Here is a 25685-nt window from a genome sequence, read left to right as displayed (position 1 = left end):
TAAAAACCGTCTTGGTTTTCCCTAGAAAAAAATTACTTGAATTTTTATATAAATATATGAAATTCGGTGAATAAATAATATGTGAAAATCAAAGAGACTAAGGAAATTATTGACATCCGGATTACTAACCCATTTTCATCATAACTTTGGAATGATTCTCAGAGATATAACACAGGAGAGCAGCTTATAACTTTCTAGAGAAATTAGAACAGTGAAAATGATCTCAAATTATTACAATAGATTTGCATATATTTGTGCTGACCCCTTATCAAATGCATTATCTGAAAACAAAGCAAACCACTAGAAATTGAATCTTCCATTTCTCTCTTTCTCACTAAATGATACTATGAGCAAGAATTTGTATTCATTTACACAATACTGAAAGCAAGAGATGGGGAATAAGTGTTGGAATAAACTCTCTTTTTAATATATGTGTTAAAATGAGGAATGTTTATGATTTTACCAAAAGGAGTTCCAAGTAAGTGATGCAACAGTTCTGCGAAAAGTTTAACTCAGATTTCTGACCATTTCATTAGCTATTGTGGTTACTATTTGAATTTATAATTTATTCTCTAAACAAGACTTAGCTAAAAAATAAGAAAAACAGGACATCCAAGTAAAAGAATGGTGTTATGATGGTTAAAAAAGAGCAGAGTTAGAATCAAGGCAACAAGTCGAAAGAGTGGGACATTCTTTAGGCATGCTAGTCGGTTCTCTTGAACAAGTAAGTCATGGTCATGGGAAAGGAGATGTGTTGAAAGAGACTCTCAGGCATAGCAGACAATTTCAAGGTGTCTGTGATGCAGCTTGTAAAAGATATTTAGGTTTAATAATGGAAGCCAAGCACAGCCTGAGTATCAATATGCGAACATTTATTGAAATGGATACATGTTGATCATTGGCTTGAAAAAGCTGATTACAAGAACTGTGTGTATAGTATAATCTCATTTCACTAAAAATATATGCACAGAGGAAGATCCAGCAGATGTATACACTGATAACTGTAGTATTGTCTGAAATTTTTTAAAAAGAACTCTATTTATTTTCTATTTACCCTTCTAAAAGAGCACTGGGAATTGTTTTGGGGGTGTGTATGTGTGTGTATATATATATATATATAAATAAAGGAAAGAATTGGCTCACATTTCAGCATGGCAGGGGAAACCTCAGGAAACTTAATTGGCAGAAGGTGAAAGGGAAGTGAGGCACCTTCTTCACAAGGCAGCAGGAAGGAGAAGAGTGAACGAACAAAAGGGGAAGAGCCCCTTATAAAACCATCGGGTATCATGAGAATTCACTCACTATCACAAGAAAAGCATGGCGGAGCTCCCACCAAGATTCAGCTACCTGCACCTGGTCTCTCCCTTGACACGTGGACATTATGGGGATTATCGGGATTACAATTAAAAATGAGACTCTGGGTGAGGACACAGTCAAACCGTATCACCAGCCAAACATGATGCCAGAGCATGCTTGAAGAGGCGCAGCCTTCTGTGACAGTAAAATGCGCAAAGGACAAGAATGATCTTCTCATTGTCTAGTCTGTGGCCACTTTCAGCTCCTGCCTTTCTTGACGTTGCTGAAGATATGACACTCTTTTTGTTTGTTTGTCTGTTTATTTTTGAGACAAGGTATTACTCTGTTGCCTAGGCTGGAGTGCAGCTCACTGTAGCCTCAAACTCCTGGGCTCAAGGGATTCTCCTGCCTCAGCCTCCTGAGTAGCTAGAACTGTGCCACGAAATCCAGCTAATTTTCTAATTTTTTGTAGAGATGGAGTCTAATTTTCTTGCCCAGGCTGGTCTTGAAGTCCTGGCCTCAAGTGATCTTCCCACCTAGGCCTCCCAAAGTACCAGGATTATAGGTGTGAGCCATAGCACCTGGCTAAGAAATGACACTCTTGACCCTGTTCTCTTCTTGATTCTCTCCCCTCTCTTCACCCTATGAAGATACTCTGTTCTCCTGCTCCCCATCTGTACTCCACTCTTGGCCACTGCCTCTCCTCCCTGGCACTCTCCGTGTATTTTATAACTAAACACACCCAAATACCAATGGGAAAAATGTTCCATTGAAGCAGACGCAACCAGGCTACCATGTAATCATTTTTACACATTATATTTAAGAGCCTTTTGTATTTTTCAAAGTCAAGCTGACTGATCACTTCCTTTGACATTTACCTGACAATCAGTACTATTTTTATGAATTAAAAGAAAATGAACTGATTTTTCCTTTGCCTATAGTTATTAGAAGATGCACTTAAAACCCCTGATTTGAAACTGTGTCATAAGATACTGAATGAGTCCTAAGTGAACTAATGAAAGCCTCTTTGGAGACACTTGATTCTTAGAATTTCAAGTAATACTGTGCTGGAATGTTACACTGCGGCCCATGACTTTAGCATGCAGTCAATAAATTCTAAGCCTCAGTGAGCAAGGCTCCCTCTGTGTGACTTCACTCATAAAGACAATTACTGTGCTGAAAACGCGTCTGCATTTACAAACAACACTCAAATGCTCCTGTGCCCCTTCTGCTTCTGATTAAGAACTATTATTTATAAAAGGTTATCAAATTCTAAGTAAAGTTCATTCTCTTGTTGTTTTTATTATATCACATGTACCATTTTAATTAAAGCACCCTGCATTGTAATGAGTTTACAATTTATTTGCATTCAATTAATGAGCTTTGGAAAAGAAACATATCCACATACCCTCCTCTACTCTTTCCCTTTTAAAATGTTACAAAGATAATTATTTGGGAAATGGAAACTCTGAAATCGGGAGTTTCAAAACCGTTTGAATCACATTAAAACCATTACCTAGGTCTAAGAAGTTATTTTTCTGACAGGGACATACTTGAACCCAAGCCAAGGTTTCTGATAAGCTAATGTGATAATTTCTCTTCAGCAACGCATAAAGGCACAACCAAGATTTGTAGACATTTAACAGGTTTCTCATGAAGAGAGGCACAACCTATAGAAAACGAGGATATCATTGTCATTTGGGGATGGTGTAGGTTGGAAAGCTGAGGTCGTTTAGAAAATTCAAATGTTTCTAATCACCTTTCTCTGATAATTGGCATTAATCCTACCTCATTATATTTTTCCTTCTTTTAGTGGAAGAAATAAATGCTCATTCCATATTTCTTGGGTTTTTTTTTTTTTTTTTGCACTGAATAAAGTTAACTGAAGTTTCTTTCATTTTAGAGAAGGTACCTGGGATTTTAAATACAAGCTGCCTTTAGCTTTCTCTTGTATAAATTTGAAATATTTCACATTATCTGAGTTACTTTTTTTAATCCCTCTTGAGAAGTGAAATCATCTCAATGTTTCCTTGCTCATTTCAATTCTTTGATGTAGCATTATCTTTTTCCCCCCATCATGAACATCCTCTATGGCAATAATCCCTTTCCTCTGCAACAAAAGAATCTGGAGTTTTTCATTAAAGTCCAGTTCAGCAAAATACAGCCATCTGTTTGACTCTGTGTCTTAAATGTCAGATTGCTTTGATGAGAGAACAGATGTCCAGCCGACAACTGTACAGATATAATTGGTTGGGTACCGAATATCTAACTTCAGGGCCACTTTATAGGTACATATTTGGCCCTCAACCAGTTTTCTCCTTAATAGATGAAAACAAGGGGAGTATTTGAGTCATGTTAATATCTTTATTAAGTTGTACCACAGTTTTCTCTTTTTGAAGATTAATTCTAGTATTTGTCTTCCTTTGTAGCTACCATTCAATCCTGGTGGAAAAATGTCTACTCCTCCCTCTCCACCATGTCCCTTATGAAGAAACTAGCCCTCGAAGCTCCCTCTGTTCTCCCCAAACCAAACGTCTTGGTGTTTGATTTTCCCACTCCTGATTTTACACTTTCTCCACCCAGGCTCTGAGACCTGGACTAATGCTTCCCTTTCAAGTCTGCCCGTCCTCCGTCCCCTTGCTTTGCCCACCTCTTCACAAAGCACTCTTTATGTGTTTTGTGGCACTGGGGAGTGGTTTTGGGAAGTGGGTAATAAATGTGTTCGCATATGTAGTGGAGGGTGAGAAAATAGAATGGATAATTGGATTTTCAACAAACAGGCTCATTATCCAAACTCAAGACACCAAAACATGAAATTAAAGTAAATGGTTTATGCATCACTTAATTTTGTAATATATTTCAAATTCTACAATGGCAGGGGTCAGATATTTTGTTTCTTTTGTGTTCAATCTCTTTCACCAAGGACTTAACAGGTAACTCTGAAAGCAATCCATGACTTTTCAGCAGGAGAATGATGCAAAAAAGACCATGTTTTTTAGTTAGGTGAAACCTTTGAGAGCACTGGAAAAGCCTCTGGTTGGTTCATAGGTGGTAACTGAAAAAGGCCTGGGAACTTTTCCATACTCACTTAAGGTCAAAGACTCATTTGCACCAGAACTGGGATCAGCATTCCATCCCTTCAGCCCCTGATTCAGTCAGGACCATTGTACTTTACAGAAATAATTGTAAACTTAGATTTGTATGATAACTCATTTTGGCATCCATGCCGGCAATCCTAGGGTTAACCACTAGAAGTCTGGTCAATATTTAAGCTTTTATTAAGCTATGTAGGAGCCTAAACCATGTGCCTGGCAGGGAGAAGGCAACTGTATAGAATATTTTAAATGCTTTAGCATGGTATAACTGATTAGAGAGTTAATAGACAACATATAGGCATTTTATAGTATTTGTCTCCACCACATTTCCATGTGGTGAGGAAAGGGCCATGAAATTTGGGGTAAAAAGAATATCTGTGCCATCAACTTAACATATTTGCCTTCAAAGTATATTTCACTAGACACAATACGGACAGCTGTTAGATGCAAGGACATTTTGGGGGGCTACTTAGGAAAATCAGAGTCTGGAAGATAATTTAAACTACAAAACAACAAGCATTTATCTAAAAGGGAAAGAAGCCAGAGGAGGTCTCCAGAAGGAAATGGTCTCTGCTATAAGCCTAAGTAATTGAAAGAAAGAGTTTGGAAAGGGAGAAAGGGACAGAAAGAAATTATAGATCACTAAAGTAAAGAGATACCATACTACAAAAGTAACAAAGGAACCAGATTCTCAAACCACATTTAGGAACCCAGATCTGTTTTGTGGGCATTGTGAAGAAAGTCAGGGCATACTGAAGGGCAATGCTCTGATGAGATCTGCATTTTGGGGAGGACTTGATTTAGAGGGGGGCCAGTTGTAGGGAGATCACAGGCTGGGAGGCAAGGGAAAATTCTATGGCAGCCTCTGATTGAGACTCTGCAGAGTCCTATAAAGGCAGCATCCAGATTACTTATCATGTTTGACTGACTCTTACTAAATCCCATTCTCTTTTTCTTCTCCCTTTTCCTTGCCTTATCTGTCTGGAAGCCTCCAAAGGTCCCAGCATCACATACCTGACCAAACCCATTCCTTGTAACCTCATCCCAGTCACAAAGCTGAAGGACAAATGGGGAGTTCAGTGTGTGCCTGGACCATGTACCCTACATTAGATCTCAAAGCATGTCTTCATGGAACTTAATAATACTAGCTGATGTTTATTGAATATTTATTATATGTCTGGCATGAATGTGTACAACAACTCGATGAAGGAGGTACTATTATCATCCCACTTTACATGCAAAAAATGACTAGAGAAAGAGAAGAAGGTAATGTGCTGAAAGTCACACAGCTCAGAAGAGGTGGGATAGTGACACAGACCCAGATCATTGAACTTTTGTGCCCAGCCCTGACCACTTAGCTCCTTTCCTGCCTCTTCTATGTGTCTGTAATAGGTGGGATTAACCAGCATCTATTATTATATCCTGTCAATAGAAAATCAAATTCCAGGTTTAAGGAACTGGCAATCAAGTGTATAGTTCAAACAGGTCACACTGAGGAAATTTGCAAAACCTATGTGAAGAAATTCACAAAAGGTAATACAGGGCCATAAAAGAAGACTCAAAAGAATAAGGAAATATTTCGTGCTCCTTGACGGCAACACTGAAGACTCTGAGAACAGCAATACCCTACCTACCAAATTATTCTGATCGAATACAACCCCAAGCAAAATGGCAACAGGAATCTTTGGAACTTGAAAAACAAATCATATTATTTATCTCTAAGAAAAATAACATACAAAAATAGCCAAGAAATTTTAAAAATAAAAACAAAGGACAACAAACAATAGTGGGAACTGGGATTGCCATGCAAGCAGCAAAATATATTACAAAGCTGTAATAATTAAGAGCATGTATTAGTGTTGCCTTAGAATAGTAAATCACTGAAGAGAATAGAAACACAGAACATATTTGTATATACATATAGATGGAACATATATATATATATATATATACACACACACACACACACATAGATCTATATACATATAGATAGATGGAAGGACGATATAGATATATATAGGTATAGACATACTGTATATATTGGAATTTAACATGTAAAAATGGAGTGATTTTGAAATAGTGGAGAAATGGAAGGATATCCAGTAAATGTTTTTTTTTTTAAAAATTGCTCAATTGAGAAAAAAGCAAAAAATCTATAGCATTATGCAGAATATTCAGAACAAACTGTAGATACATTTAAAAACCAAAGAAAGAAATTAAAATCATCAAAAGAAATTCTTGAAGAACTTTGTTTCATTTTCAAAACCTTTTTACTTAAATACCGATGCCAAAACAAGAGAACTCAGTACATTCGGTTTTATCAAATGTGTAATTTGGTGTGAAAAATATCATAAATTTTTGGAACTAAAAGCCAAATGATAGTCTAGAAGAGGAAATATTTGTTACTGCAAACAAAGAAGTATTATTTACAAGATATAAGAACTCCTCTAGGTCAATAAGTTGAAGACAATCTATCCAATAGAAAAATTGGCACCTAGATTAACCAAAGCAATCTTAAAAAAAAAAAAATGTGGCCAGCTTCTACTTCCCAACCTCAAAACATACTACAAAGCTACAACAATCAAGACAGTGTGGTACTGGCATAAAGATAGACAAATGGATAGAATTGAGACTTTAGGAGAGAAAAACTTTCCATTTATGGTCAACTGATTTTTGACAAGGGTGCTAAGGCGACTCTTGGAGAAAAAATACTCTTTCAACAAACTGATCTGGAACAACAGGATATTCACATGCAAAAGAATGAAAGGACATTCAACTCATATCATATGGAGAAATGAACTCAAAATTGATCAAACACCTAAAAGTAAGAGTTTAAAACAGGTTGCGTGTGTTGGCTCATGTCTATAATCCCAGCAATTTGGGAGACCAAGGCAGGCAAATGGCTTGAGTTCAGGAGTTTGAGATCAGCCTGAGAAACATGGCAAAACCCCATCTTTACAAAAATACAATTAGTCGGCTATGATGGCATGCATCTGTAGTCCCATATATTTGGGGAGACTAAGGCAGGAGGATCACTTCAGCCCAGGAAGTCAAGGCTACAGAGAGCCAGAATTGTGCCACTGCAATCCAGTCTGGCTGACAAACTGAGACTCTATCTGAATAACAGCAACAACAACAACAACAACAGAGTTTAAAAAAAAAAATAAACACTTAAAAGAAACAAAGGAGCAAAACTTTGTGATTTTGGATTAGGCAATTATCACATATGACAATAAATCAAAAGTGTCCCCAAAATTAGGTAAATTTGACCTCATCAAAATTGGAAACGTTCATGCTTTGAAGGACACCATCCAGAAAGTAAAAAAGATAATCCACAGAATGAGATAAAATATTTGCAAATAATGTATTTGATAAGGCACTTGTATCCAGAATGCAAAATTCTTCCAACTCAATAATAAAAAGGCAAATAACCCAATTTAAACATGGGCAAAAAATGTGAATAGACATTTTTCCAATGAAGAAATACCAGTGACTAATAAACACCTGAAAAGATGCTCAGCATCACTATTCATCAGGAAAACACAAAGCAAAAGCCAAATGTGACAACTTCACACTCCCAGGGAAAGCTGTAACAAAATGCACAGATAATAGTAAGTGTTAGCAATGATGTGGAAGAATCTGGAATCTTCCATGATTGTTGGTGGAAATGTAAAATGATTCTTTGAAAAACAATCTAACAATTCTTCAAAGGGTTAAGCTTAATTGTTACATAACCCAGCAATTTCACTCCTAGGTGTACACCAAAGACAATTAAAAACATATGTTCCTATGGACACAGGGAGGGGAGCACTACACACTGGGGTCCATTGGGGGGAAATGGGGGAGGGGCTGGGGGGTGGGGAGGTGGGAAGAGATAGCATGGGGAGAAATGACAGATACAGGTGAGGGGACGGAAGGCAGCAAACCACACTGCTATGTGTGTACCTATGCAACAATCTTGCATGTTCATCACATGTACCCCAAAACCTAAAATGCAATAAAAAAAAAAATAAATAAATAAATAAAAAACATATGTTCCAGAGTTCGCTCATGAATGTTCATAGTGACCTTAAAATAGCCAAAAAGGGCAAACACCCTCGAAGTCCATCAGCTAATAAGTAGATAGACAAAATACAGTAAATCCATACTATGAAATGTTATTCAGCCCCAGAAAACAATGAACTACTGGTAAATACTACGACACGGGAGAAACATGGAAAACATCATGCAAAGCCAAAGAAGTCAGGCACAAAAGGCCATATATTGTATGATTGCACTTATATGAAACATCCAGAAGAGGACAATTCATAGGGACAGAAAGTAGATTAGTGATTGCCAGGGAAGGACTTAGAGGAGAAAATGCTAATGGACGTGAGGTTTCTTTTGGGGATGATCAATGCGTAACTTTGCAAATACACAAAACCCACTGAATCGTACACTTTGCCTGGATAAACTTCAAAGTGTGTGAGCTATATTTCAAATAAGTTGCTATTGTTTTCAAGGACAGAGATTGAACAGAAAATTCACCAAAAGTCAACACACAATGAAGATAGGTGACAATTAGTAAAACGCAATTAAAATCATGAGGAGGTATTATTTCTCATCCATCAGATTTGCAAAATCAACACATCTAATAATCTCAAGACCTGCAGAAGATGTAATGTAATGTAATCAGAAATATCATAGAGACTGGTGAAACTTGAATTGGTACAGCTCCCTTGGAAAGCAACATGGCAACACCAAATAAAACTACAAGTGTATTCATTACCTTAGTGATTTTATTTCTGGTTTAAACTCTAGAGAAATATTTGCATGTGCACAAGGTGAGAAAGATATTCATTACAGCATTATCGTTGACAGCATATTATTGGAAACAATTTAATTTATTCTTTTATCAAGGAAAGAATATTCAAAGAAACCGACATATTTGTATTATGGAATATTATGCAGCATATTAAAGGAATTAGGCAAATCTTTAAGGACTGATATATAACATTGTTTTCAATTCACATCAAGGTTTTGAAATTGCAAACAATACATACACTTTGACCTCATTAGTGATTTAAAACATGCAAGTTATTTGTGTATATGCACACGTATATATTTATATTTTGCACCACAAAGATGCAAAACACACTGTTTACAATGGTTACCTCTGAGAAAGGAGTGTCAAGGAGGGCTTTAATTTTACACATGTTGTTTGTATGTTTATTGTTACTGACAATTATTTATCTCATGTAATTAAGAAGGAAGTTTGAAAGGATCACAGGAGGGGAATTAGGAAAGATAAGTAAGGAAGAAGGGAGAAAAGACAGAAGACAGGGAAACCGCGGCTTATAAGGCTGAGGGGAGGCTGTTGATTGTTTGGCTTCCTGCAGAGAACCCCAGAGAGCCAACAGTTTTGTGACTATTAAACTCACAGTTACGGCTTTTACTGACTGAATTCTCATTTATAAAGTCTCTACAGCAAAAATTTTCATGTAGTATTCACAGAAATAACTATTAAAATATACTCTGTTCTTGAAAATTATCAATAACACTACCCCATCATCAACTGAGCAAACCTGTTGGATTAAAGCTATCAAAGATTGTTCACCAAGCAGTGGGGCTGCCTAATACATATGCTCTGCTCATGGTTCTTGGTTCCCTCTGCTACTTTGATTTAAGAGCATTAGGAAACTGTGTAATTTTTTTGGTCCTCTTTTTATTTCCATGGTAATTTATGTCTGTGGGTAAGCATTTTATTTTATCAGAGACATGGGGCTAGAGTTATTTTCCAAGGCGCTTGAGTTTTCCTTTGATGCCACTGAAATTAAAGGCAGAGCTGCAGAGAGTACCCATGCTGTTTGTCAAAGAGTCAGAGGTTAGAATTACATTTGCTGCCATTTATTGTGACTATTCCATGCCAGTAGTTAGGGTAGCACTTCTCATAGGCAATGCAGTATTATTAATATTGCAGACATCAAAACATTTGTGAATGGGATATAATTGACTTGTCAGTCACATTAACAATATCCCCTGTGGAATACCCTTCCAACAATGGACGAGCAGAAAATTCTTAGGTTATTTACATCAGAATCTTTAAGTCTTAAACCTTTGAAAAAAATGCTAAAGATTTATTTTAGCTTTAACACAGTATGAAGATATAATTTTGTATACATGACGTATATGAAAGTTGATAGAGTTTATAGTCAAGATTACTAAGCAATAGTTTTGAAAAAACAAAGGATTGATTTTAATGAATAACAAATATGGTCCAAATTTAGTTTTTTAATTAGGGTCTTCTCATGTTATAAGATTATGACAAAGTTCCAGAAATGTTTAATTAAGCTTTGAGTAGACAAAATAAATACTTAGAACTCTAAGCTAAGGCTTAAAAGTTTCTATAAAGTGGAAATACATAAAAGTCCCATGTTATATAGAGAGAGAGGAGGAAATAAAGAAATCATTAGCTAAAACATAAAATTTAAATGTGATTTAAAATTATATCTTTCTATCAATAGGTTAAAATTAATTTTATCTTGAAATGGATCCAGGAGCAGAAGCAATTCTCTAGCTAAAAACGAAAGTTAAGGCCTCCTCTGATTGCAATGTAAAATTAATAGGGGTTAGTAATGTATACCGTAAATACTTAAATATCCAGGACACAGAAATATTCAGAGGCATTATTAAAAAGTCAGTTTCTACATGATATATAACATTTGTTTCAGAAGGAAATTGCCTATTTTAAATTGGAATTACACTGATGTTTTAGGAAAATAGAAAAACATTCGATAGAGTTCATGTGGTCTTCCCATTAATTTACCTGTGAATTTTGTTTTTTACAATGAGACAGATATGCTGTTCTGTCATTTGAATTTTTACAGGAATATCCAGTAAGGAATTAATAACAAGCCATTTTATTTACATGAGAGCCTTCTGCTTTTTATTTCACCCATATTATTGGCCCAGCTCAGAAAGGATTCTCGAATTTCATGGACTGAGTCCTTTTATGCACATAAATAAATACACCGAGTGAACTGTTTGATGGAAACATTAGGGAGTTTTCTGAAGATTCCTTCCCCTTTCATTGAAGTCAATGTCATAAGCAAAATAAATTTTTAAAAATCCTTTAAAACATTCCACAATATTGAAGTATTGTCGGTACTTTATAATTAACAAATTTACCCCTAAAGAGGACTTTCATTTTGAGCAACCCCCTGGTTTGAATGTCTAGATAGGAGACAACGCTTGAACTGTTTGACAGATCCTTTCATTCACATAACGAACATTTATCGAGCACCTACTATATGGCAGGTGCCAAGGATACAGAGGTGAGTGATACTAGTTGGGGAAAAAAGATTTTTATTGTATTATTATGTAGATGTATATTTACACATCTTATGAAAACATGAGAAAGCAGCTATGAGGCTGGGCACAGTGGCTCACGCCTTTAATCCCAGCTACTGGGAAGGCAGAGACAGGAGCATCACTTCAACCCTGGAGGTGCAGGTTGCAGTGAGCCAAGATTGCACCATTGTACTCCAGCCTGGTGACAGAGGAAGTATCTGTCTCAAAGAAAAAAAAAGAGAGAAAGAAGAAAGAAAAAGAAAGGAGGTGGGGGGAGGGAGGGAAGGAAGGGAAGGAAAAGACTGGAGGGTAAAGGAAGGGAGGGGAGGGGAGAGAAGGGAAGGGGAGGTGAGGGAAGATGGGAGGGAGAAGAAAGGAAAAGAGATAGGAGAGGAGGGGAGAAAAAGGAAATGGGGGAAGGAGAGGGGAGGGGAGGGGAGGAGGCAGCTCTGAGACTGTAACAGAAGGACTTTACTAGTCTGGGCTTCAGTGAAGTGAAGTTTGAAACCAGAAAATGAGATTTCCAGACCTTAACAAACTCTACCAATATACTTGTCGTTTTATGAGCCCCTAACTTGCTTTATTGCTTATAACTACTCTTACATAGCCTTTGTACAATGAGTCAATTAAAAAAAAAAAGAATGTTCAAGAGGTACTTAGCTAAGCTTTGAACTCTGTTGTTTGCAAGATTAGCTTCGTGTAACATGTGTCTCTCGGGAGTACCAGTCTCCACATTTGGGGTGACTAGACCAAGCTGTGAGATAACAATGCTTTTTTAAATTTTTTTTTAACTTTCATCTTATTTTTTGTAGAGATGGAGTCTTGCTTTGTTGCCCAGGCTGGTCTTAAACTTGCATACTCAAGTAATCCTCCTACCTTGACCTCCCAAAATACGGGTTTTATAGGTGTGGGCCACCACACTTGGCCAGATGACAACTCTTAAATTTTCTAGTTGTGCAATGTAATAATCTAATAGCCAAGGTCCACACTTGAGATCAAGAAACATTGCCATATAATTTCTTGGTTTTTTTCCCCTCAGTAGAAAAATCTAAAAATCTTGATTTTCGTAACTGTCATATATTATGTCTAATCAGGTTGCCAAAAGCACAAATTATAATAGCACCTGGCTTACCTTCCCAGGTATTCATCTAAAAATTGTGACAAAACCACCTTTCCTGTGTCACCTAGATTATTCCAATTTTGAACAGTGTAAGTAATTGGGAAAATGTCAGTAGAAAGGAAAATAATAACCAATAATATTTTTTGCTGAAATTTGCTAATAGTGAAACTAGATTCTCTCTCAATTAAATATATATATTATATAGTATATATACATATATATGCTATATATTATCAGTGTAATTAACATGTATTATGTATGACTGACTATAAAACCAGTGTTACATAAAACCTTTAAAATAACCTGTGGTTATCTATCGATCATTTTTCACTAGATCCAGACTGCTTTTTACCCCCTTGGCAACTCTTTAAATTTTTGAATTAACTTTCTGAAACTTCTAGTATGCTAACCTGCCTGTCTAATGACCCTTCATATACCCATCTCTGAAAAAAAATAATTCCTAGTAAAAATAAATGTGCAAAAAATGTTCAAAGGTGGACAAAGTTAATTTTGCAAAGAATCATGCTTCCAAGTTTGACCCTGTGATATTTTTAAGTAGGTTGAGATTGATAACTCCAATAATACCTACATCTTGAAGCTAGATCTTTTCATGTTCCTTAATAAAGGAAATGCCTAAAAATTATAAGGCACATTTTGGGCAGACTTGGCCAACAACCTGTGTCGAAATGAATAATACCATAGCATCAAGCTAATACGATTTCCTTTAGCCAGACTTGCCACCACCAAATAGTCACCTTTTGTAGGGTTATTATAATGGCTTAATTTAATCTTACCATATGCACAACACGGATATGGTTACTGACAGATAACAAAACTAGTTGCATTCATTAAATACTGCTATAAATCTCTCTTCCGAAATAGCTATAATACAGCCTTCCAGCAATAACAATAATGCAATTCTTAATCTTTTTTCTGTGATATTATATAACTGTAGCCTGCAGCTAACTCTCACTGTAGGTGTTGGGGGTGGTGTGAGATCTTTGCAGTCCTCTGAGAAGGTGGTGCGGTTAGAGGGCTGGAGGTATTTGAGTAGAATGATGGAGACTGGAAAAACTCAGAAGTGAGCAAATTCCTCCTTCACCATGGATGGAGGAAAGAAACACATCTTATTTCTGAAGTCCTTCTGTGAAGCCGTTCCTTTATATTTTCATCAATGTACTCTTTTCTGAGAGCAATTCCAGGCATTTTCACTTCATGGGGAGTAAGTTGTTAATTATCGAAATGTGCAAGTATGTGGTTCTTAGAACACTGGTTTTATAACGTTTAAATGTGAAGGAGAAAGTCCATTCTTGTGGCATTTGCAAACCCATTTAAAGCTTCATTCTGCTGAAACCTGTATGATTTTTATAATATACACATCAAAATAGATTTTAACAAAACTAGCATTCTTTTAGGAAATTTTTCAGTGTTCTAATCTTTGGGAGCACAGAAAGGTTTCAGATAATCAAGTTACATTTTTTTATTTGGGAGGGCCTGCCCTGCTTATTTTAAAGCTCTCTTTTGCACAAACCATCTGTATATTGAGAATTAAAAGAAAAAGAAAGGAAATAACCTGTTCCAAAGATCTCAAGCGTAGACAGAGGGTGCTTTATTCTTCTGCACTGGCAGTTTTAAGATTAAGTGCCTCTGTAGGCTTCTCAGAATTATCAACCTTGTCCAGTGGCTGAATATTCTCTACAGAATTTGTTCTACAGAAATTTTCTCAGTATAGATCTGTCTTTGCTCTGATTTTTATGGCCCTGAGCGTTTTTGAAGCCTCCCAGAATTACCGCCCTTCTGATTATTTTCTTCTTTTGGCTGAAGACCATGAAAGCATCCAGCTTAGGTACGCTTATATGCGCATGAGATTTCTAAGCCAATCACAGGGAAGTGGTTTCATTGAACTGAACCCAGGATGCCAGTGTGACTGAGTCTGTAGAGTTTAGAAACTAATAACCGTGTTTATTGTTTCCTTTCATTTCATTTAATTTGTGAGAGATAGAGCAACAACAAGAAGCAGCAAGTTCCCTCTGTCCCTTCGACTAAAAGCAGATTCTACCACTAAAGTCAAATTGCATCTTCATGAAAAGAAAACGAGTTTATGATGCTTAAGACTGACCTAAAGGGCTTAGATTCACTACAGCCAACCAGAAATCAATCAATGCTGGCTCACACTCACACAGTGAACGCTCATGTCAGGCAAAAGGGCTATGTTTAAGTGGAATGTCATCAACAAAGACTGTGAATACCTCTCAAGTGGCTTCACCTTCCCTGAACTTCTCAGGAGGAAGTGAAACTATCCTCATCGTTGCTTGTTAATATCCTTTAGAGGGGACTTGGTTTTAGAAAATCCGATATGCAAACATACCAAATTATAAAATTACAGAGAGGATGCAAATTTGCATAGCTTTGTACCACACCACTGCGGGACATGACTGTCTTCCTGGGCTGGATGGAGTCCATCCTACTGATGACCTAAGCCTAGAAGCATTGTGACAGCGCCTTCCCACAAATGCACTCAATATGTAATTTATCATCATCAACAACAGAAAGACCTCTTTGTTAATCTTAAATGGTGCAAATGCTATATGTTTGCTAGACTATGTTCCTGGATTCCAGTTACAAATTTCTGGATAGCACTAACGAGTCTAAACTTCGCTATTGCTTGTTGAGTATGTCTGTATACATGGGGGAATGTAGAGGTGGTGATTAGATCTTAACCTGATCTTCCTCACAGGTTTCCCAGGACTGGTGCAGGCTTATGTCGAGTTGCAGAATCTAAATTTGATTATGCTCTGGCCTGAGTCTTAGACTGAGCCTCCACATGCACTGATAGCACACAAGTTGGCAGCCACGAGTCACTTCCTGGAACTTTCCAAACCTGTCCAGAGCCCAGCCACCCAACTCCTTCCAGAGAGTTTCTTTGTCCATCAATGAACCAATACTTCCTCAGAAATGCAATTATCCAGGCCTAATAGATTCATTCAAGTCCTGAAAATCCCTCCCACCTGTTCCCTTCCACCTGCCAGCAAAAGACTGCTTGGAATAATTCTCATGGAAATCTTGAAGCCATAGTTATTAATTCATGGTGCCTCAAAGCCTTGCCATCCTTGTCCACACTGCTCAAGATGGGAAGCTCCCTGCTCAGTGCCTTCATTACCACCTGATTCTGTGCTTCCTGACCCCTTCCCCAAACTCCCACTCTGCCTCCCAGCCAAATGTTTCACCGTGCCTTCTGGGACCCTGTTCTAGAATCTGCAAGCCATCCTCAACTTCAGTGGAGACCTCCTTCACTATATGGTCTCCACTAACAGTTGACTTCCCCCAAAGGACACTGTTCCTTTACCATCTTCTCAGGTGGAGATTGCCTCATACTCCAGACCTTCACGAACCTTAGAATTATGATGCCCTCGCTGATCCTTCTCACTAAATCCAGACACCTTCTCCTCCAACCCACTGAGGCTCGGGTGACTGAGCCAGACCATGCCCTGCCCTCCTATCCATCATCCATCTTATTTACCCATCACTCATCCAAGACCTGAGTGTCTGGTTCACAGTCCCTTCCCTTCCAAGTGATGCCATCATCCTAGGTGCTTTCAGCACTTCATGAACACACAGCTGGTTCACTGGCTGCTCAGCCCTTCAAACTATTTCCATTGATTGCTCATACATCCCTGTCACCCACTCTGATTACCATACTCCTGACTATGTCATCACTAATAACTGCTCCATTCCTAAAGTCATGAAAATCCCAACACAGTAGAAGAGTTGAATGGTGGTCACATAAAACTACTGTTTTAGCTTCACTGAGACCTCCATTTTCCTGACTCTACTCTACCCTTCATCCTCCAGCTCCTCCTGGCTTCACTTCCTTCTCTATCAAGCTGAGATTCAGTGACAGTTATGATAGGCAAGGTTTATTGTTTCCTCAGCCCCCATGTTCTTGAGCTCTTCCATCCCATCTGCCTAGAAAAACTCAGCGCTGGACCCACTCCACTGTTGACTTGCTCAGTGTCTTCTCCCAGGGTGCTGAGCAATGCTAGAGCAAATCACACAACTCTAGACACTGGGGCCATGAGAAACTGAAGAGCTCCAATTTCATCCAAGTTCTCAGTTCTGCCAGCCAGTCTGTATCTTTTATTCAGCCTATTCTCCTCCCAATAGCAATTCCCAACATTTGCTTAAAGTTTTAACTCAGCTAACTCTTGCTCACTTTGCAAAGATATAAATTCAAACACCATTGTGAAAGTCCTCACACGACATCCTGCCACCTCCCTAATGTACTTATGCCTACAATCCTTCCTTCCTCTGCTTTTCCATTAGGAGAAGTATCCTTCCTTCTGCTCAAGACTTCACCCACAGCATGTTTTCTGCAGTAACAAGAAGCAGCTAGTTTCCTCTTTGGGAACTCGCTTCAACCCATCAGCATTTAGATATGTATTAACACCTTCTTCCTAAAATAAAAAATAAAAAAAAATTAAAAAAAAAATTCCCTCAACTATATGTCTCTTTTCTTTGCAAGTGCAACTTCTTGAAAAAGTGCTAAATCCCTCTCTTTTCTTCTTCCCTCCCCTTTGCCCTACAGTCACCTTCAATCAGTCTTCTTTCCCAACAATCCCACAAAATTAATTTCACATCACTCACATCTTTTTTAAGTTATGGACACTTTTTCAGCATGCATCTAATTTCAGTGTCACGGTACATAAATCCTTGCATCCACCACCAAGAATTAACAAAGGCTTATCATTATTTCTCCAAAAAAATAAAAATATTATAAACATAATGAAACTACCTCTATATCTCACTCCATCTCTTTTCCAAGCACATTATCCTCTTTCTCCTTCACTCTCCAGATTCAGCCACTAATAAATGCTTACCCAATACTGTGTATATCAAATACTGGCTGAGTCTAGTATGAATTGACAAGATAAATATTTGGCCTGTGTCTTTTCAGTCCATGCCTCCACAGTTCTATTACACATGTATTTTATATATATATATATATATATATATATATATACACACATACATACACACACACACACATACACACACACACACACACACACACACACACACACACACACAATACATACTACATACTCAATATATCATCTTCTGTTACATCTTTTAGAATGTTAACCAAATGGTGTCTTACTGGCATAATACTATTGTTGGGTCTTTTCTCAACTCAACATTATTTGAGTGCTATTCATGTTGGAACACAAGTATTTGAATCATTAATTTTAGTTGCTGTGTGATATTCCATCATATGAATAAGCATTATGTGATTATCCATTCTAGCACCAAGAGATGTTGACATCTACAATTTTACAATACAATTACACATACAAGTCACCTATACTCTACAATACTAGAATGAGCATATGTTTATGCATTTTCTCTTGCATAAGAGTAAGATTTTTTTCCAGCATACACACCTAGAAGTGGATTTTCTGAATGGAACACATACATATTTTCAAATGTACTGGATTATGTCAAATTGGTCTCCAAAGTGATGCCAATTTCTACTCCCAGCAGCTATGAATGCCTGTTGCTGTTTACTCACACCTTCACTGATATGTGGCATTGTCAGATTTTTATTGTTTGCCCAAATGGTACAAATGGTACCTCATTTTGGTGTTAGCTTACAGTTCTACCATTGAAAGTGGGGCTGAGGTTGCATTCATATGTTTTTTGGTCCCTCATATTTCCTCTAATATGAGTTCCTTAATTCCTCTCTCTTTCCTATTTTTCTTCTGGGTTATATTTCTACTATTGGTATGCAGGAGTTTGCCATTATCTTTCAGTCTTTATGTTAACCCTTCTTGCCCCTACATACCAATTTATCACCAAGTCCTGAATATCTGTCAAAAATCTCTCTACTTTCACCATCTCCAAAACCAGGACCACCCCAGTGGAACACTGCCATGTCATATCTGAATTGCTGCAGACAGCTTCCTAACCATCTACCCTGCCTCCTGTCTGGTAGCCTCTAACATGCACAGCAATCAGGGAATATTCCCATTACACCATTCTTCTACTCAAAGTGCCTTAAAGGTCTCTAATTGTCCTCCTGAACATGACATGGAGGACAGGTATAACATGGCCTCTGCTGTTTTCTTCAACCTCATCTCAGTTTCTGCCCTCTAGTTCACACACCCGGTGCTCTAGCTGTGTTTACTACTTTGGGTTCTGGTATTGGGCCATGCTCTCTGCTGACATCTTGGCCCTTGCACGTGCTGCTTGCTCAGCTTTGAGTCCTGGTGTTGAGGTTGCCTCAGCACCACCACCTCCATCATCTGAATAATTGGTTCTCAGTCTCCAGATCTCAGCAGAGAAAGCACTACTTTATAGATTTCACAGTTCCAGGTGAGTTATCTCTTTTAGAGGCTCCCATGACACCTCCTGTTTATTTCCAGTGTTGCGTGTGCCATATTATATCATAATAGCTGCCTCTTTGTCTGTATTCACCAGTAAAGAGAGAGAGAGAGAAATGATGAGAACAGGAGCTATAGCCAACTTCTTTTCAGATATAATTCCAGTACCTCAGGAGATGCTTGGCTTAGAGAAGCTGTGATTCATAAAACAGAAAGAGATTTGATCCCCATTGTTCCAAAACTAAAGCGGTAAATATCACAGTGCACTCACTGAGTTACTGCAAGCTCAATCCACTTAGGCAAAAAATAAAAATAAAATGAAAAAAAAAAGTCAGCACACAAAAAAAGTTTTTGAAAGGACACTTCTTGTGCAAATACAAGATCTTAACAACAACAACAAAAATATTTGATTGAAGTGAGTCCTGAGTGTACAGGACTCTCTGGAGTGTGTGTTTATCAAATCTTATAGAGGCTTAAGATTCATGAATCTGGCCTTGTTCATAAAGGAACATGAAGGATGTAAATAAGAATATGCATAAGAGGCATTTCCCCCTTAAACATCTTTTTTTTCCAGAGTTTAACTGAAACTTACAGCTTGTCCACTCTGCTTGTCTATACAACTATACATTTATGATAATATGAATACATATTATCTTAAGAGAAGTCTTAAGAACTTGTAAAAATGAGATAAGAATTACTTCCAGCCCTCCATTATATAGAGCTCCACATATTTGATGAATATGTTTAGAATAGTTTGATGCTAGCATAATCCCTGACACCAGTTCAATGACATCACTTTTTAATAGAAAGAAAATGTGATGGAGTTAGACAGATGTTCGTCAGAACCCTGGTTACCTACCCTCCCAGAGTTTTAGCCTAAATATCTATAAAATGGTCATTTTAAGAATAGTACCTTTGTCTCAGGGCTATTGGGAAGATTAAATAAGATGTTAAATCAATGCAAAATACCCTTAAAGAATCCACATAGTAGGCTCAGAATACTACTGTCCTCTCCTTCTTAAGCAAGAATCTTCCTGAAAAGTATGCCTAGTGTTGACCCTCTGCTTAGATCCTTGTTTTGAGCTCATAGCAACATTTCTGAAAAGATAGTGGCAACCATTCATTGAAGCTTGCTAGAGACCAGACACTGCAAGTGCTTTGAAATCTGACCTCTTTTAATATACAAAACAAAAACAAAAACCCACTTGAGGTCATGTGTATTAGAATGTCCATTTTCAGAGGTAGAAACAAGGTACAAGGAGGTGAGAATTGATGCAATGAAATGAATGACCAAATTTTCAGGTGAATGTTTTGTAATCACTTAAAAGCACCGAAATCTTACCACTTGGGAGCGCTTTCGAAGCACTTCATCTTTTTCACAGGGCTACTATTTTGGAAGACAGTAGGAAAACATCTAGACATTAGCAAAGCATTTTACAAAATGAAGGGCACAAACAAGAAAGAGAATATTAAAAAGGCAGCGATTACAAAGCATTGATCCTGACATGCAGTAGGTGCTTAATAAATATGATAGAGTCCAGAGCTGCTTTTCAATCTATGCCAAATGCCATAGCTATGCCAGCTATTTACAGCTAGCATCTCTCCTTAATAATCAGTGCCCAAATTCCCAATTGTTAAAAACTTTGAACATCTCACCAGTTGACTAAGAGTTGTACATAAATGTCTTTCTATGCATAAAATTTGATGGGAACTTGAACATTTAAACATTTTTATTTCTAGCTTTAGGAAGTAAAACTGATTCAAATCCATGTACTTTAATCTGAATGAAGATAGAAATTTGAATTTCCAACTATAGCTACATGATCAATTAAAATCCATGATTTGGAATTTTCCTTGGTTGTTTCTTATTAATCATTCATAAAATGGAAACAAAACCACTCATTTTTGTCTAATTAGTGCCACTTCTGAAACTCTATCAGATCATTTGGTTAAAAGGATTTGGCGTGTATCAAGCCTGGATAATACAAATTATCAATCTTTAGCCAATACTTTTCCAGGGTGAAACTTATTTCAAATAAAAATATTATTTACAAAAAGCATTTTTTAGAAAGTTGAGTACAAGGATGAAGAAAAAAGCTCATTGAGGAAATGTTCTGTACCTAGATTGAGTCTATCTTTGGTTTCATCTCCTTTCCTTTGGGGTTACTTATCCTGGGTATGTTTCTTTCCCACAGCACCTTCAATGGAAAGCTAACAACTGGGCAAAGAAAACCAGGGCAGCTTGAGTCCGTCTTCACAGCTGTGCAACAGGAGTTCTGGTTAGAGGCTCAGGGGAGAAATGAGACCTGGGCATTACTTTGGTTTGGAAGTAATATGTGGTCTCCTGGTGCCTCCATGAAATTTGGTTACAAAGGAAATGAAAAGTAGTGTTTCTAGGCTTTATCTTCATAAGGCTTTCTTTCCCCTATGATTTCTGTGCAGCAGAAAAACTTTTTGAACCTTAACTATGTCTTACAGTACAGATAATGGCAACTACTTAAACTGCATTTAAAAAGTGCTAAGTAGTTGATCACAGTACCTAATGATGTTACTTATCTCCTCAGAGTCTGATTGACACTAAAAATAATAAATTAGAACAGAAAATGATTTTACCAGATCTATGGGCTGACAGGCAGCCTAAGCATAATACCTTCCATTATGCTTGTCATTGAATTCTATATGTATGGTTCAGATCCAAACAAGGAAGACAGGATTGTACTGTGATTTCATGATTTTTATCTTCAATCACCTCTCACTTGATCATATAAAATTAATTTGCCCACTTAAAAAATTCAGGCAATATGAAGTCAGGGCAAACACTTTCTGTGGCTATATAAACATTATATTCGACAGCCTATTGCACAAGTAGGAGTGAAATAATAAATTAAAAACTGTCACTCCTGGGTTATCTAGGATATAGCCTCTGAGACACCTATTTTCTTCATCAGATCTAGTATATTTATAAATTCGGAATCAATAGCTATACTTGCTGAACCACCGGGATCCATTTGGAAAATAATTTCTAAAGTGGTCAGACTTGAAACTATCACATATTACACAATGAAGCAATAGATTTGTTTTAAGGAGTAAATCAAAATTAATTTTTACAATTATTTAAAAGACAGTTGAGTGGTTTAATTTATACCACAGTGATTGTGGTTGTTTTGAATTTCAGTAAATGATGGTAGATTTGTTCTTTGCATTTGGAAGGAGAGAAAAAAAAATAAAGTTCAGGAAAAAAAGTTTAAAATATTCCTACTTTTTATTTTAGGTAAGATCAGCAAATCATTGAGGATGATTTTTAATTTTAATTCATTCAATGAGCTCTCCTAATGCAATCATTTTCTCCATGGAAGTCCTTAACCACAGTGGCCATTTGCAGCTGATGATTTTTTTTATATAAATAATTTATAAAGCCACTATACACTTATACTTTTACACTGAAAGAGAAAGAGAGAGAGAGAACAGAATTGCATCTTAAACTCTATTTACAAATTTACCTTGGCAGGCCCTCTTACTGCCAATAGGAAACGATGTTGCATATTTAATTTGCTCTTTTGTTACAACGGGGCTTAGGTTAGTTAATTTCAATTTTCGATTTCAAAAGCTATCAAATATGGCTCAGATGAGAAATCAATTTTTCTCAGCTGCCTCTGTTTTTGTGATGGGAGGCATCTCATTGGCTGAAGGTGAGCCATGTGACATGGCAAGAGATTAGTTCACCAGACCCTGTGTTGCTGCCACCTCAATTACTGCCTGCCTCTTGTAATTTAGCCTTATAACACCTAATTTCAAGACAGAACTCATATTTAATTCATGAAAGCTTCCACAAGAGTAATTGTGAAATAAATTGCCATAGAAGATATCCATTTGTGACTCATTTTAATTTTGTATGCTAGTAGCATGCTATTTATTCTACTTGTTTAACACTTTAGCACAAACATTTTTTTTTTAATATTGAACTTTATGCACTGATAGCTGCATACTTTGCACCATTTTCCCACATTACATCATCTCCTTTACCGGGATTTCCTTACACAAAACTTTCACCCAGTGGTATTTCCAAAGGTTGTTAAAATCAAGAACTTATAATCTCCTAATTATTGAATACTGTTGTTATGATCTGATAGAACTTTAAAAGCAGCAACTAAAAATCACAAATGACAGCAGATAAATGGTAGTTAGATGACAAGGATCATTCAAAGGGCTGAGAAATAAATAGAGTTTAATTTAAATAATATTTTAAACAAAGGCATTCATTACACATATTGACATTTTCATTTCAACATTGGTATATATTTTTAAATTCTTGAACCAAAACATGTATATTTCCTGTGTATACACACCATTTTGTCCTTTTCCTCCCTGTTGCTATGCCAACAAGGTGGGTGAGGCCTTCTCAACTGCCAAACTCAGCTGTCATCCCTTCACCCTAAAAGCCTTATAATTGCTTTTATTTGCATACGACAATTAGGCAGGATGGCTCACAGCGAGAAAAACCAACCTTTCTCTCCCCAAGTGCACACAACGCCAGCCTGTAATTTATAAAAGATACGCGCCATGTGGTGGAGCACTAAAATAGAGTGATGAGTCCTTTCATCTGATTGTAAGCCATTAACAAAAGAAAACATCCCCTTTCAGGCTATAAAAAATGCCTATCTGGTGTGAACCTGCAAAATCACAAAGTGCCCCCCTCCCCAACTCCCCCCACATAGACCCTTCACATTCATTATCACATTGAACTCAAAAGGAGCTCTAGTAAAAGAGTTACATTTGGGTGTTTATGAGTAATGGGGTGCAAATAAAATCCACACTGGGCTAAAATTGCATCCAGTGTAGTTGGTGTTTGGGGGGTAGATTTCATTTTCTTCTTAAAAAAAAAAATACCTTGTTTTGCATCACATTGCATGTTGAAATGTCATATTCATAAAGTCATTAGTACTTTTTTTCTTCAGGGAAACCATGGCAAGATTTTCCAATCAGCATTCACATCTGTGAAAGCTCAAGTCAGGAGGAATGTGGATGGTTTAAATCATCCTCTGTTTCGGTTTTCAAAAGATATTCAAAAATTAGTGTCCAGTGTAAAAGGTCAAAACATGCTTGGAAATCATTTCAGTGATTTATTGTCATTTTTTCTCACGACATTAATTCTGATTATTAAGATTTTTAATTTTATTCTTATATGCTGCATCGGAACTAAGATCAAATTTTAAACAGGTTTCTTTTTTCTTTAAGCAACATTTTAAGTGACCAGTTAGGCTGTAAGGCTTTTTCAGACTTCTCTTAGAGTTTGTGCCATTGGAGATCTTTACTACACAGAATGAGTATCAAATGTGAACTTCATTTCTTCTAAATTATCCCATCTTTAAAACCATTATTCAGAACATGAAAATTGTGACCTATTTATTTATCTACGAATCTTTTAAAAAGCAGTCAGCACTCCATTTTTATTCACTAGATACTGAATAAATATTGATCACACAGGCAATTTGGGCCCAGGATCTGTCAATGGACATAACTAAGCAGAAAACACACAGATATGTGTCTATTTCTATGATTTTAGAGGGAACTATAATTACAACATATTGAAATATTTTATCTAGATTAAGAACTACAACTTTTTGTTCCAACATACACAATTATAATAAAAAAGAATTTGCTAAAACAACAACATGTAAAAGTAAATAAAAACACAGCAGTCACTTCAAAAAACAACAATAACATTAAACCAAAACATTGGCTATCTAATTTTTAAAAGTCAAATTCCTTTGGAAAATTATGAAAATGAGAATACAAATAAAGTTGACATACACCACAAGTTTGCAGAAAGGTAATAAAACCCCCCAAAATAATAAAATACCAATAAGCATATGAAAAATGCTGAACCTCACCAATAAGGGGAAAAATTCAAGTTTTAGAAAACACACAGTCCACCCACTGTTACAGTTACTACTTTTCTAGAGGACAATTTGAAAACATGCAATGCCATTTTAAATAAGCATAATGCTTGACCCAAAAATTCTACTTTTAAAGTTCATCTAAGGTAAAGATTAGAGAAGAATGAATAGACCTATGCAAGGATGCCTTTGCATATGTGCTATTTTATTAATATCGAAATTTTACAACAAGCTAAATGTGTGTTAAATAAGTTGTACTATACTCCTGTGCTGGAATATCATGCAACCATTAAAAAGTTAATATAGACCTCTTTGTTTCACATGAATACCTACCTAGCTATATCTACATTTATGTATATATACACATACATATATATATATATATATATATATATATATATATATATAAAAGAATATACTATTTCACCCAGGTAAATATATATTTATATACATAAACATGTAGGTACACATATATGTATATAGACTACACACATACACACACACACACACACACACACACACACACAAAGAATCTGAAAAAGTATACCAGACCTATAGGTATGTAATA

General features: G+C 36.6%; 1 pseudogene; it reads right to left on the bottom strand.

Moving 5' to 3' along the window:
• The window catches only part of LOC141584713 (uncharacterized), a 179263-nt pseudogene extending 160491 nt beyond the window's left edge, over positions 1–18772 (bottom strand).
• Positions 18773–25685: the final 6913 nt, after the last annotated feature.

This window comes from Saimiri boliviensis, chromosome 5 (assembly GCF_048565385.1).
Source record: "Saimiri boliviensis isolate mSaiBol1 chromosome 5, mSaiBol1.pri, whole genome shotgun sequence".
Taxonomy (NCBI): Eukaryota; Metazoa; Chordata; class Mammalia; order Primates; family Cebidae; genus Saimiri; species Saimiri boliviensis.
Note: the sequence above shows the minus strand (reverse complement) of the source record. Positions and strands in the feature narration are given on the sequence as shown.